Source organism: Artemia franciscana, chromosome 10 (genome assembly GCF_032884065.1).
Source record: "Artemia franciscana chromosome 10, ASM3288406v1, whole genome shotgun sequence".
Taxonomy (NCBI): Eukaryota; Metazoa; Arthropoda; class Branchiopoda; order Anostraca; family Artemiidae; genus Artemia; species Artemia franciscana.
In genome coordinates, this window is record NC_088872.1 from 43,108,440 (window position 1) to 43,125,325 (window position 16,886).

General features: G+C 31.8%; 1 pseudogene; it reads right to left on the reverse strand.

Annotated features, from left to right (window-relative positions):
• Positions 1 to 12,782, reverse strand: part of LOC136032476 (cytochrome c oxidase subunit 2-like) — a 14,606-nt pseudogene extending 1,824 nt beyond the window's left edge.
• Between the last annotated feature and the right edge of the window lie 4,104 nt (positions 12,783 to 16,886).

Below are 16,886 nucleotides of genomic sequence, written 5' to 3' on the forward strand. Positions count from 1 at the left end.
AAATGACGACCGGAACACAGGACACAACTACAACGGGGACGCCGGGGGGCACAGGGGGATATAAATGACGACTGGGACACCGGGACAGGGAATGGTCGATTAGCAATCACCATCAACAAAGCTCAAGGGCAATCATTAGAATCATGAGGTATAGATCTGAATACGGATTGTTTTCCCATGGACCATTATATGTTGCATGTTCAAGAGTCGGTAAACCTGACAATCTATTTATATGCACAGACAATGGGACAGCAAAGAATGTTGTATATTCGCAAGTTTTACGTAGTTAAAAACTTATATAATATATATATTATATAATATATATATATATATAATATATATATATATATATATATATATATATATATATCTATCTATATTCACAGGTGGGACATAGGGACACAACTACAATGGCGCGTAACTAATATGGCGCGTAACGACTTACGCGCGCGGGGAGGCTTGGGGGGGGGGGCGCGAAGCGCCACCCAACAGCTAGTATGTATATATATATATATATATATATATATATATATTATATATATATATATATATATATATATATATATATATATATATATATTATATATATATATATATATATATATATATATATATATATATATATTATATATATATATATATATATATATATATATATATATATATATATATATATATATATATATAATATATATATATATATATATATATATATAATATATATATATATATATATATATTTTATATATATATATATATATGTATGTATATATATATATATATATAATATATATATATATATATATATATATATATATATATATATATATATATATATATATACTAGCTGTTGGGGTGGCGCTTCGCGCCACCCCAACACCTAGTTGGTGTGGGCGCTTCGCGCCCCCCCCAAGCCCCCCCGCGCGCGTAAGTCGTTACGCGCCATATTAGTTACGCGCCATTGTAGTTGTGTCCCTATGTCCCACCTGTGAATCGACCATTCCCTGAGTCGCCATCGTCATTTATATATCCCCCTGTGCACCCCGGCGTCCCCCTTTGTAGTTATGTCCCTGTGTCCCGGTCGTCGTCATTTATACTCCCTGTGTCCCGGTGCTTTGTTGATTGCTAATCGAACATTCCTTTTGTCCCGGTCGCTTTCTCTTTGAGTGTCGTCATTTATTTAGATTGTTTCTCCTTTATTTTTCAGTTTTTTTCCTTTTTTTAGTTTTTTTTTCTTTTTTAGTTCTTTTAGTTTTTACCTTTTTTAGTTTTTTTTAGTTTTTTTCTTTTTACTTTTTTTTTAGTTTTTATCTTTTTTATTTTTTTTTATTTTTATTCTTAATTTTATTAGTTTTCTTTTTCTCTTCTATTTTTCAGTTTTTTCCTTTTTTTTAAGTTTTTTTTTTAGCTTTTTTAGTTTTTTTCGTTTTTTCTTTTTACTTTTTTTTTAGTTTTTTATCTTTTTTATTTTTTTTATTTTATTCTTAATTTTATTCATTTATATATTCCCCTCTGCACCCCGGCGTCCCCTTTGTAGTTATGTCCCTGTGTCCCGGTCGTCGTCATTTATACTCCCTGTGTCCCGGTGCTTTGTTGATTGCTAATCGAACATTCCTTTTGTCCCGGTCGCTTTCTCTTTGAGTGTCGTCATTTATTTAGATTGTTTCTCCTTTATTTTTCAGTTTTTTTCCTTTTTTTAGTTTTTTTTTCTTTTTTTAGTTCTTTTAGTTTTTACCTTTTTTAGTTTTTTTTAGTTTTTTAGATGAAATTTTTTTTAGTTTTTTTCCTTTTTTTCTTTTTAGTTTTTTATTGGTTTTTACCTTTTTTTTAGCTTTTTTAGTTTTTTCGTTTTTTCTTTTTACTTTTTTTTTAGTTTTTATCTTTTTTATTTTTTTTATTTTTATTCTTAATTTTATTAGTTTTCTTTTTCTCTTCTATTTTTCAGTTTTTTTTCCTTTTTTTAAGTTTTTTTTAGTTTTTAGTTTTTTTAGTTTTTTTTTTCCTTTTTTTCTTTTTAGTTTTTTATTGGTTTTTACCTTTTTTTAGCTTTTTTAGTTTTTTTCGCTTTTTCTTTTTTCTTTTTTTTTAATTTTTATCTTTTTTATTTTTTTTTATTCTATTCTTAATTTTATTAGTTTTCTTTTTCTCTTCTATTTTTCAGTTTTTTCCTTTTTTTAAGTTTTTTTTTTAGTTTTTAGTTTCTTTAGTTTTTTAGTTTTTTTAGTTTTATTAGTTTTTTAGCTTTTTTATTTTTTTTATTAGTTTTTAGTTTTTTTTGTAGTTTTTGCCTTTTTTTAGTTTTTTCAGTTTTTTTTTTAGTTTTTAGTTTTTTACCTTTTTTGTGGATCGTCACCTGATCCACAGATCCACAGACAGACAGACAGCTTATTTTTATATATTTTTTATTTTTTTTATTTTATTCTTAATTTTATTAGTTTTCTTTTTCTCTTCTATTTTTCAGTTTTTTCCTTTTTTGAAGTTTTTTTTTAGTTTTTAGTTCTTTTAGTTTTTTAGTTTTTTTAGTTTTTTTAGTTTTTTAGCTTTTTTATTTTTTTATTAGTTTTTAGTTTTTTTTGTAGTTTTTGCCTTTTTTTAGTTTTTTCAGTTTTTTTTTTAGTTTTTAGTTTTTTACCTTTTTTGTGGATCGTCACCTGATCCACAGATCCACAGATCCACAGACAACTTATTTTTATATATATAGAAGATATATATATATATCTATATCTATCTATCTATATATATAAAATAAGTTGTCTGTCTGTCTGTGGATGGATGGATCAGGTGACGTCACCTGAAAAAACTGGATCAGGTGACGTCAAAACTGAAAAACTAAAAAAAGGCAAAAACTACAAAAAAAACTAAAAACTAATAAAAACAAAAAAAACTAAAAAACTAATAAAAAAAATAAAAAGCTAAAAAACTAAAAAACTAAAAAACTAAAAAAAGGTAAAAAACTAAAAAAACTAAACACTAAAAAAAACTAAAAAAAAGGAAAAAACTGAAAAATAAGCTAAAATAAAGGTAAAAACCAATAAAAAACTAAAAAAAAAACTGAAAAAACTAAAAAAAGGCAAAAACTACAAAAAAACTAAAAACTAAAAAAAAAGTAAAAAAGCTAAAAACTAAAAAAACTAAAAAAACTAAAAAAAGGTAAAAACTAAAAAAATAAAAATAAAAAAAAACCTAAAAAAAAGGAAAAAACTGAAAAATAAGCTAACATAAAGGTAAAAACCAATAAAAAACTAAAAGAAAAAAAGGAAAAAACTAAAAAAAATTTTCATCTAAAAAACTAAAAAAACTAAAAAAGGTAAAAACTAAAAGAACTAAAAAAGAAAAAAATAAATGACGACACTCAAAGAGAAAGCGACCAGGACAAAAGGAATGTTCGATTAGCAATCAACAAAGCACCGGGACACAGGGAGTATAAATGACGACCAGGACATAAGTAAAAAAAAAAATTAACAAAACTAAAAAGAAGGTAAAAACTACAAAAAAACTAAAAAGAAAAAAAAAACTAAAAACTAATAAAAAAACTAAAAAATCTAAAAATCTAAATAAACTAAAAAAGAAAAAAAAAGGAAAAAAATAAAGGAGAAAAACAAAACTAAAAAACGAATGTATATACAGACCGGTACACCGGGATACAAATGACGACCGAGACACAGGGAATATAAATGACGACCGGGACACAGGGACACAACTACAACGGGGACACCGGGGGAAACAGGGGGATATAAATGACGACCGGGACAAAAAAACTAAAAAGAAAAAAAAAACTAAAAACTAATAAAAAAACTAAAAAATCTAAAAATCTAAATAAGCTAAAAAAGAAAAAAAAGGAAAAAAATAAAGGAGAAAAACAAAACTAAAAAACGAATGTATATACAGACCGGGACACCGGGATACAAATGACGACCGGGACACAGGGAATATAAATGACGACCGGGACACAGGGACACAACTACAACGGGGACACCGGGGGAAACAGGGGGATGTAAATGACGACCGGGACACCGGGACAGGGAATGGTCGATTAGCAATCACCATCAACAAAGCTCAAGGGCAATCATTAGAATCATGAGGTATAGATCTGAATACAGATTGTTTTCCCATGGACCATTATATGTTGCATGTTCAAGAGTCGGTAAACCTGACAATCTATTTATATGTATATTCGCAAGTTTTACGTAGTTAAAACCATATATATATATATATATATATATATATATATATATATATATATATATATATATATATATATATATATATATCTATATTCACAGGTGGGACATAGGGACACAACTACAATGGCGCGTAACTATTATGGCGCGTAACGACTTACGCGCGCGGGGGGGCTTGGGGGGGGCGCGAAGCGCCCCCACCAACTAGGTGTTGGGGTGGCGCGAAGCGCCACCCCAACAGCTAGTATATATATATATATATATATATATATATATATATATATATATATATATATATATATATATATATATATATATATATATACATATATATATATATATATATATATACTAGCTGTTGGGGTGAAATATATATATATATATATATATATATATATATATATATATATATATAATTATATATATATATATATATATATATATATATATATATATATGGTTTTAACTACGTAAAACTTGCGAATATACAACATTCTTTGCTGTCCCATTGTCTTTGCATATAAATAGATTGTCAGGTTTACCGACTCTTGAACATGCAACATATAATGGTCCATGGGAAAACAATCTGTATTCAGATCTATACCTCATGATTCTAATGATTGCCCTTGAGCTTTGTTGATGGTGATTGCTAATCGACCATTCCCTGTCCCGGTCGTCATTTATATCCCCCTGTTTCCCCCGGTGTCCCCGTTGTAGTTGTGTCCCTGTGTCCCGGTCGTCATTTATATTCCCTGTGTCCCGGTCGTCATTTGTATCCCGGTGTCCCGGTCTGTATATACATTCGTTTTTTAGTTTTGTTTTTCTCCTTTATTTTTTTCCTTTTTAGTTTATTTAGATTTTTAGATTTTTTAGTTTTTTTATTAGTTTTTAGTTTTTTTTTCTTTTTTTTTGTAGTTTTTACCTTCTTTTTAGTTTTGTTAGTTTTTTTTTTTACTTATGTCCTGGTCGTCATTTATACTCCCTGTGTCCCGGTGCTTTGTTGATTGCTAATCGAACATTCCTTTTGTCCTGGTCGCTTTCTCTTTGAGTGTCGTCATTTATTTTTTTCTTTTTTAGTTCTTTTAGTTTTTACCTTTTTTAGTTTTTTTTAGTTTTTTAGATGAAAATTTTTTTTAGTTTTTTCCTTTTTTTCTTTTTAGTTTTTTATTGGTTTTTACCTTTATTTTAGCTTATTTTTCAGTTTTTTCCTTTTTTTTAGTTTTTTTTTATTTTTTATTTTTTTTAGTTTTTTACCTTTTTTTAGTTTTTTTAGTTTTTTTTAGCTTTTTTACTTTTTTTATTAGTTTATAGTTTTTTTTGTAGTTTTTGCCTTTTTTTAGTTTTTTCAGTTTTTTTTTTTAGTTTTTTATTGGTTTTTACCTTTATTTTAGCTTATTTTTCAGTTTTTTCCTTTTTTTAGTTTTTTTTAGTTTTTTTAGTTTTTTACCTTTTTTTAGTTTTTTTAGTTTTTTAGCTTTTTTATTTTTTTTATTAGTTTTTAGTTTTTTTGTAGTTTTTGCTTTTTTTTAGTTTTTTTAGTTTTTTAGCTTTTTTATTAGTTTTTAGTTTTTTTGTAGTTTTTGCCTTTTTTTAGTTTTTTTAGTTTTTTAGCTTTTTTATTTTTTTTATTAGTTTTTAGTTTTTTTTGTAGTTTTTGCCTTTTTTTAGTTTTTTCAGTTTTCAGTTTTGTCACCTGATCCAGTTTTTTCAGGTGACGTCACCTGATCCATCCACAGATCCACACACAGACAACTTATTTTTATATATATAGATATATATATCGCGCCACCCCAACACCTAGTTGGTGGGGGCGCTTCGCGCACCCCCCAAGCCCCCCCGCGCGCGTAAGTCGTTACGCGCCATATTAGTTACGCGCCATTGTAGTTGTGTCCCTATGTCCCACCTGTGAATATAGATAGATATATGTATATCTATATATATAAAAATAAGTTGTCTGTCTGTGGATGGATCAGGTGATCTAAAAAAAGGCAAAAACTACAAAAAAAACTAAAAACTAATAAAAAAAATAAAAAAGCTAAAAAACTAAAAAAACTAAAAAAAGGCAAAAACTACAAAAAAAACTAAAAACTAATAAAAAAGCTAAAAAACTAAAAAAACTAAAAAAAAGGCAAAAACTACAAAAAAAACTAAAAACTAATAAAAAAAATAAAAAAGCTAAAAAACTAAAAAAACTAAAAAAACTAAAAAAAGGTAAAAAACTAAAAAAACTAAAAACTAAAAAAAAACTAAAAAAAAGGAAAAAACTGAAAAATAAGCTAAAATAAAGGTAAAAACCAATAAAAAACTAAAAAAAAAACTGAAAAAACTAAAAAAAGGCAAAAACTACAAAAAAACTAAAAACTAATAAAAAAAGTAAAAAAGCTAAAAAACTAAAAAAACTAAAAAAACTAAAAAAAGGTAAAAAACTAAAAAAAATAAAAAATAAAAAAAAACTAAAAAAAAAGGAAAAAACTGAAAAATAAGCTAACATAAAGGTAAAAACCAATAAAAAACTAAAAAGAAAAAAAGGAAAAAACTAAAAAAAATTTTCATCTAAAAAACTAAAAAAAAACTAAAAAAGGTAAAAACTAAAAGAACTAAAAAAGAAAAAAATAAATGACGACACTCAAAGAGAAAGCGACCAGGACAAAAGGAATGTTCGATTAGCAATCAACAAAGCACCGGGACACAGGGAGTATAAATGACGACCAGGACATAAGTAAAAAAAAAAATTAACAAAACTAAAAAGAAGGTAAAAACTACAAAAAAACTAAAAAGAAAAAAAAACTAAAAACTAATAAAAAAACTAAAAAATCTAAAAATCTAAATAAACTAAAAAAGAAAAAAAAAGGAAAAAAATAAAGGAGAAAAACAAAACTAAAAAACGAATGTATATACAGACCGGTACACCGGGATACAAATGACGACCGGGACACAGGGAATATAAATGACGACCGGGACACAGGGACACAACTACAACGGGGACACCGGGGGAAACAGGGGGATATAAATGACGACCGGGACAAAAAAACTAAAAAGAAAAAAAAACTAAAAACTAATAAAAAAACTAAAAAATCTAAAAATCTAAATAAGCTAAAAAAGAAAAAAAAAGGAAAAAAATAAAGGAGAAAAACAAAACTAAAAAACGAATGTATATACAGACCGGGACACCGGGATACATATGACGACCGGGACACAGGGAATATAAATGACGACCGGGACACCGGGACAGGGAATGGTCGATTAGCAATCACCAACAACAAAGCTCAAGGGCAATCATTAGAATCATGAGGTATAGATCTGAATACAGATTGTTTTCCCATGGACCATTATATGTTGCATGTTCAAGAGTCGGTAAACCTGACAATTTATTTATATGCAAAGACAATGGGACAGCAAAGAATGTTGTATATTCGCAAGTTTTACGTAGTTAAAACCATATATATATATATATATATATATATATATATATATATATATATATATATATATATATATATATATATATATATATATATATATATATATATATATATATATATATATATATATATATATATATATCTATCTATATTCACAGGTGGGACATAGGGACACAACTACAATGGCGCGTAACGACTTACGCGCGCGGGGGGGCTTGGGGGGGCGCGAAGCGCCCCCACCAACTAGGTGTTGGGGTGGCGCGAAGCGCCACCCCAACAGCTAGTATATATATATGTTTTTAACTACGTAAAACTTGCGAATATACAACATTCTTCGCTGTCCCATTGTCTGTGCATATAAATAGATTGTCAGGTTTACCGACTCTTGAACATGCAACATATAATGGTCAATGGGAAAACAATCCGTATTCAGATCTATACCTCATGATTCTAATGATTGCCCTTGAGCTTTGTTGATGGTGATTGCTAATCGACCATTCCCTGAGTCGCCATCGTCATTTATATATCCCCCTGTGCACCCCGGCGTCCCCTTTGTAATTATGTCCCTGTGTCCCGGTCGTCATTTATATTCCCTGTGTCCCGGTCGTCATTTGTGTCCCGGTGTCCCAGTCTCTGATTTCTCTTTGAGTGTCCCGGGCGTCATTTATATTCCTTGTGTCCCGGTTTCCCGGTCGTCATTTATATCCCCCTGTGCCCCCCGGCGTCCCCGCTGTAGTTGTGTCATTTATATTCCCTGTGTCCCGCTCGTCATCCCGGTATACATTCGTTTTTGAATTGGTATATGATGAAATAAATTTTTAATTTTTTCCCTTTTTTCCTTTTAGTTTTTTTTTATTGGTTTTGACCTTTTTTTAGGTTTTTTAGTTTTTTTCTTTTTAGTTTTTTTTTAAGTTTTTATGACGACAACTAATTTCATGACGTCAGCCGACACAGAAACATGACGTCACCTGATCCACAGATCCACAGACAGACAACTTATTTTTATATATATAGATATATATATAAGTATATATATATACATATATATATATATATATATATATATATATATATATATATATATATATATATATATATATATATGTATATATATTTATATATAAATATATATATATAGATATATATATATATATATATATATATATATATATATATATATATATATATATATATATATATATATATATATATATATATATATATATGTATATTTATATATATATATATATATATATATATATATATATATATATATATATATATATATATATATATATATATATATATATATATATATATATATATATATATATATATATATATATATATATATATATATATATATATATAAATAAATATATACATACATATATATATATATGTAATAAGGATAGTATATCTCCTACAATTTTATTTTATGGAGCATCTTAGTATTTGACGCAATCATTGAGTTGTTACAGAGAAAAGTGAAAGGTTTCATGTGCTATTTATCGTAAATACATGCCTTCTTTTGCCAATTACCTTATTCAGTGATTCCACCATCAAGTTTTTCTCGGATCGGTTAGCATGCATTATAGCAGAAAACTATAAATCATTTGACTCTTTAAATATAAATTACTGTTAAAACCGACAAGTTAAAAGTAAATTGAGATAAAACAAATTGAATACAGAAAACAACACTCTGATTTAGAAAACTTATGCACAACGGGTAGCTGAGCAATAATAGATTGAAGGAAACCAAGTTACATTGAATCGAGAAAAGCTAAAAAACTCAAAGCTACAAAAGAATTGAATTAAAATATAGACTGAAGGAAATGAAGTTACATTGAAATCGAGAAAAGCTATAGAACTCAAAAGCTACAGAAAGCTAGAGATTATAGGTTCATGACTTGTGAGCTAAAATATCCAAATATTGCCAAAGCAAACAAAAGAGGTTCAAAAATCACAGCATGACGTTTTTAAAGTTTTACTTTCCGAAGAATTGTTTATAATGATACTGAATTAAAAGAAAAATAGTTGTAACACAACAAAAATCTTTTAGAATAATAAATCGAAACTGAGCCAAAAAAAGATCCGTTTATTCTGAGAAAACATTATGTTCATTTCTTATTAACTTTTTTCGAGTTTAAATTTGTTTTTCGCTGCGATTAATAAGAAACTGTAAATAACACTCTAGCCTTTAGTAGGTTTGATGGGATGATTTTTTTTAACTTTACTTCGATGGTTTATTTCATTTCTGTTCATTTTAATTTTACTTTGTTCATTCTCAGTAATCTTCGTTCATTTGAAGCCTAAATCACTGTTGGATCCTCTTCCCACCCGTTTTAGATTTTGGTAGCACTCTTTACTTTTCTTTGAACGTTTTCGTTGCAAAATGTTTAAGGAGATATCCGGGCAAATAGTAATAGACACCTTGAAAAAAAGTGATTATAATTAATGCACCAAAAGAATAAACTTTTTATGATTATTCTAAATTTATAAAATTCTTCAATTTTGATTTTAACCATCAAAAACTACGTGCTACAGAAAATTGGGTCGACTTCCAAAAAATGGGGAAACATCCCCAAAAAGAAAAGTGATGTTAACAAAATTAAATTTAAAACAAGTTATTTCGACTGAAAATATGGAGCAACATTAAAACTTAAACAAACGGAAATTGTTACGTAAATGAGGGATTTTTTCTCCTTCTCAATACTTCGCTCGTCCCGCTAAAGTCCTTAAGTACTTAAAAAAAACATCTTACTGATTTAATGAAACAACCCCTGTACTTCAGTAGTCATTCTTATGGAATCGAGACAAAAGTCAAACTTAAGCGTAAGGAGTGAAGTATTGAGGAGGAGGCAACCCCCCTCATTTACTGAACAATTTCTGTTCGTTTTAAGTTTTATTATTGATCCTTTCTTTAAAGAAAGGACCAAAAATCTTGAAAGAATCAGATGTTTTTCTGATTCTGAAAGAATCAGAGAAACATCTTGTTTTTTCTATTTAATTTCCGGTCGTTTTTAAATAAATGCCTGAAAACCCGCCCCCCCCCCCCGATCACATAAAAATTCCCCTCACAGAAACATCCTCTAAACAAATCAATCCCGATGAAAATTTAACCGGGTAATTATTACTTTTAACATTTCCACCTGTAAAGTATAGTCGGCAAAGAGAAAGTAAGACAAATAAAAAGAATTTGGTATAGAAATTCTTGAAAATTCCCCCAATCTTTTTTATCTTTTTTTTATATTTGCTTGTTTATTAATCTTTTTCGTCAATATTTTTTGTTAGCTACCACCCAATCATTTTGATCGCTTAAAAAGGACGCTAAAAACTTCAATTTTCGTTCCAATGAGCCCTCTCCTGATATTTTAGGACCATTGGTTTGATACGATCACCCATGGGGAAGAAAACAAAACAAATAAACACGCATCTAGGATTTCTCTTCTTGTATAAAAATACAAAAATTCCACATATTTATAAATAGGACCTTTAAATTTCTTCAATGGTAATCTCTGATACGTTGAATTGGGAGGTGCAATTTTAAATAAGATTCCTTGACTCTAAGGGGTGTTTTCCTCTGTTTTCGAAAATCAAGCAATTTTTTGCTTGAAATATTTTTTTCAGACCCATGGCTTTTGATGGGTGACACTAAAATCAATGAATCTTATGTATTTGATATATCTATTATTATCAATATATATATATATATATATATATATATATATATATATATATATATATATATATATATATATATATATATATATATATATATATATATATATATATATATATCTATTAATATCAATATATATATATATATATATATATATATATATATATATATATATATATATATATATATATATATATATATATATATATATATATATATATATATATATATATATATATATATATATATATATATATATATATATATATATATATATAGAGAGAGAGAGAGAGAGAGAGAGAGAGAGAGAGAGATGGGAGCTATAAATTTCTACAGTAGGATTCTCTGATATGCTGAATTTGTGACGTGATTTTAATTAAGATTACTTGACTTTTAGGGGATGTTTTCCCGCTTTTTCAAAAACCAGGCAAATTTTCTCAGACCCTTGGCTTTTGATCGGTAACATTTAACTCAATGTATATTATGTATTTGAAGTCAGCATGAAAAGTCAATTCTATTGATATATCTATTGATTTCAAAATTAGAGTTTCAGTTGCTATCGAGCCGCGTCGCTCCTTATTTACAGTTCATTTGAGCGAAGTGTTTGATCACGCCATTAGATTCAGCATTTTAGATAACTATAATCTAAGCATTTGAAGCTCATACGTACAAAAATGTGGAATTTCACATTGTTTCCTAGATCAGGGGTGCGTGCTTATTTTTTTCTCATGGGTGGAAATGCCCTCAGGTTTTTTTTTTTTTTTTTTTGTCAAAACAACGATCCTATAAGGTCAGAATAGGGCTAATTCAAACGAAATTAAATCCAGTGCCCTATTTATGTGACAAAAAAACTGTGCCGCAGGGAAATGAATATTTTTTGTCCAGACCTTTATTTTTGGTGCTGGGGGTAGTAATATTATCCCTCCCGCTGTGACTATTTTTTAATATACCTTAAATTGTAACATTCACAAGCCTACCGGCTTAGAGGTGGAAACGGCAAGAGACGGGCCATCAGGAGCCTTGTCGGGAAAGTCCTTGGCAGAGGTGGAGGTGTGAGGCAAAAGTGCTACCAAAAGCTTTGTTTTAAGCAACTTTAAATTTATTTCCCTTTTTTAGTTATATTTATATACATGCCTCAATGTATTTAAAAATTTGCATACAATGTGTTCAAACATAAGAGCTCGTGAAGGCTTCTGTTACATCGAAGATACAAAATAATGCAGAATTTCCATTCGTAAGAACAACGGTACACCCCTGCGTCCATCCAAATTTCTGTATTAAAATTATTATTCAGAACTTATTCTATAGAACTACAGTTCATCGAAAATTTCGTATAATCATTCAAACTTTGTCCAAAATTTTAATTGTAATTCAACATTTTAATTTTTTAACAGAAAAACTGAAAAAACAGAATACTACCAGTCAATTTACATGCATATATTTATACAATTTAACAGCAACGAATCGTAGGCTTGTGAGGCCAGTAGCACATATCATATCTCAGGTATGAAGGGCCATGATTTCAATGACGATCGGAAATTAGGTTAAAAAGCAAGTTTTTTCGATTTAAAATATATAACTGGGAATTAGTAAAACTAGCTATAGAAAGATAAAATTAGAAAAAATTAGCTATAATAAATCATATCATAATTACTAGTTCCTGCAAGGGAAACAATTACAACGATAACAAGAGAAAAGTGAAATATGCTGTTTGTTTGAGCCAGGAATAAAATAATAAGCTAACCAGACGAAAAAATTGACTGAATTCTAAAATGACACCAAATATACCTCGCATAAGCGATATTCTCTAAAAATATCTTACTTAAGAACATCTTATTACCAGCTAAAGATAGGGCATTTGGAGGTTTTTATAGGGCAGTAGGATGTTTTTAGGACGTTTTATTACCATCCTACTACCATCTAAAGGTAGGGCATTTTACCATCTAAAGACTCCGCCTGTTTTTGGTTCGCAATTCGTTCTTCCCAGCAGCGGGTCCCGAGCATGGGCAAAGGAGGAGTGTCGGGCCTCAGACTTGCAATCCGTTTCCAGGAACCAGAGGAGTACTCTTCTGGGGAAACATTCTCTTGCAACTGAAATGTCAAAAAATAGCCTCGGATCTAAACCCCTACTGACGACGACAAACACATGCGCCCGGACACGATTTTTAAAAGCAAACAACAACCTAAGATTTGGTTTTCGGAATGTCCGCACGATGTCCCAACTATCGAAGACCGAACAATCACTCCAGGAGAAGCAAAGATACCATCTAGACATCCTGGCACTGTCCGAAGTAAGATGGACAGGCTCCAGGGAGAAACAACTTGACGACCATTCTACGATCCTCTACTGCGGTGCCGAAAGCAGGCATGAGCAAGGAGTTGCACTCATCATGACGAGGGATACCTCAAGATCTCTCTTGAAATGGACTCCCATATCGCCAAGAATTCTCGTAGCGCGTTTCACTGGACGACAAGCAAAACTTTCTGTAGTAGTCTGCAACGCTCCCATTAACGTCGCAGAAGTCGAGAGCAAAGAAGAATTCTACCACACCTTATAGGTGGTGGTCAAAAGAATTTCGAAACATGACATCATGTGCGTTCTTGGTGACTTAAGCGCCAACGTTGGCAACGATGAGTCCTACTGCCCACAGGCACTCTGTAGGCAGGGCATGGACATGCGTGACGGGAATGAAACTTTGCAATGGCTAATAATCTGGTGATAGGATACAGCCTTTTTCCTCATAGAGACGTCCAATAGGAATTCATGGACCTCCCCTTATGATGTAGTTAGAAACCATATCGACCACTATCCAGTCAGCCGAAAGTTCCACTTTATTATACAAGACGTGAGAGCATATAGAGGTGCCGACCTTCGTTCAGACCACAACCTACTAGTAACCGAATTCTCCTGAAGCTGAAGAGGAATGAGAAAAGGATACCCAATTCAGAACCCCGATTTGATTCTTCGACAAGCTCCTAGACCAAATGACCAGATGTGAATTCGTAAACGAATCTAGAAACAAGTTTGAAGCACTGCAATTCAGTGACCAGGCCGAACAGGAAATGATATGGGACCAGATAAAGAACCTCTACATTGAGTCAGCAAGCAAGACCCTTAGGCACCACAAGAAATTGAAGAACCAGTGGCTATCGGACCACACTTGGTAGTTCATAGAGGAGAGGGGAGTCTCAAAACATCAGATCCTTACTTGTCATGACGCAAATCAAATCTACAAGGCCGAGAAATACAGACGGATTGATAAATCTACCAAATAGAGCACGTGCTGATACAAACGTCACTACTACGAAGCAAAGGCCACGAAAGCTGAAGAGGCTGCTAAGAATATTAGACAACAGGTCGTTGTACAAGATAACGAACGAGATTAATGGGAAGAAGAGAGTCAGCAATGGTCTGGTGAAGGATGAATTCGGCATACTGGTTACCGGTCCCGAAGAGAAGAAGTTGGTGTTGGCCAACCACTTTGACAAAATCCTGAACAAACCACCCGCGGATGAGCCAATCACCATCCCCAAAGATCCTCAGATCTCGCTAGACATTAACACCAATCCCCCTACTGAAGATACAATTCTGAAGGCAGTCGAAAGCTGAAAAACGACTGATCCCCAGTAGACGACCGCATCACGGCAGAAACACTAAAATGCTCCATGGAAACCTGTGTCACCTACTGGAAAGACTTCTTCGGAACCATCTGGACAACGGCAAAATTATCCTACGACTGGCACCACAGGAAGCTCTTGAAGCTCTTCAAGAAGGGCGATACCACGCTCTGTAACAACTGGCGAGCCATCAGCCAGCTCTCAATTCCGGGCAAATTGTTGCCCCACATTATCGTTTCCAGAATGCAACTTCACCTAGATGAATACTTGCGGGATGAACAGAATGGCTTCCGCCCAAAACGCTCTTTCACAGGCTTGATATACACCCTCTGAATACTCACGGAGGAGAGCTGCGAATGGTGCAATAAACTCTACAAAATCTTCATAGACTTCAAAAAGGCGTTCGACTCATTAGACCGCCAGTATCTCTGGAAGTTCCTTCGCCACTATGGTATCCCTGATATCATAGTAAATCTCATCATGGTGATGTATGACGATACAACCTGTTGTGTGAAGACAGCAGAGGGAAATTCACCTAAATTTCCCATCCTCTCCAGGGTGAAACAAGGTTGCGTGCTATCTCCGCTACTTTTCACAGTTGTCATCGAATTTGTATTGAGGAGCGTCGGCGCAACTGGGTTACACCTAAATATTCGCTTGCTGAGTGACCTAGATTTTTCTGACGATATAGCCATCCTCGAAACCTGCAAATCACAGCTTCAAGCACTGCTCACGAGCGTTCAACAAAAAGCAGTAAGGTTTTGGACTCAAAATCAACGCCAGTAAAACCAAAGGCATGGCAACTAGCGATTTAGCTATGAACATCAAATGTAATGACAAAGACATGAAACAAGCAGTCTATTTCAAATATCTTGGCAGCACCATCGAGAACACGGTATCCACAGCCGAAGAGGTCATCACCTGAATTGGACAGGCTAAAAGCACCTTCAACAGGCTCAAAAAGTTTAGAGGTCGAGTTCTTTCTCGCTCCGGCTTAAGCTCTGCCTGTCCAACAGCAACGTTCTGTCCGTCCTCCTCTTTGCATCTGATACATGGCATCTCAGCCGAGAAAAAGAGAGGAGAATTCAGTCTTTTGAAAATATATGCCTACGTAGACTTCTCGGCATCCACTGGACCCAGAAGGTAAAGAACGAGCGCATTAGAAATATCACAGATCAACCGTCCCTCATCGAAACCATACAAAGGCGTAGATTGAGCTACCTTGGACACGTGCTGCGCATGAATGACTCCAGAATTCCAAAATCTACATTTTTCTGGTTACCTGAAGGCACCCACCGGAGAGGAAGACCCAAGAATTCACTCCGTCGTACCTACAACAACGACCTGCGGCACCTTCACACCTCAATAAAGCCTGAGTGGGAAGATGTCGTCGCAGTCGCAAGTTTCAGAGACGATTGGAGACTCTTCTTGGACGTCTTGGGCGCCGCTGGAGGCACAGGAGGTTCTAAGTTCTAAGACAAGGTCCCCTTAAGCACATCTTACTATCATCTAAAGAAGGACATTTGGATGTTTTATAGGGTAGTAGGATGTTTGCAGGCATTAAGGAAAGAGGTTTTTAGAGGTATAGGGGGATAGTAAAGTAATTGGATGTTGTATTATCTTCTAAAATATCCCAATACCCTGTAAAAATATTTTAATTTCCTCTAAAAATATCGTACCTCCCTTTAAGAACATCTTACAACACTCTAAAGATAGGGCATTAGATGTTTTTATAGGGTAGTAAGATGTTTTTAGGTTTTAAGTAAAGAGGTTTATAGAGGTTTAGGAGGATAGTAGAGTCTTTGGATGTTTTATTATCTTCTAAAATATCCTAATATCCTGCAAAAATATTTTAGTAACCTCTAAAAATACCGTATTTCCCTTTAAAAACATCTTATTACCATGTAAAAACAGACTTTTTGTCCCAATCTAAAAATTAGCTTTTTGTCCCGATTCTTCAGAAACGACTGCTGAAGCAGGCCT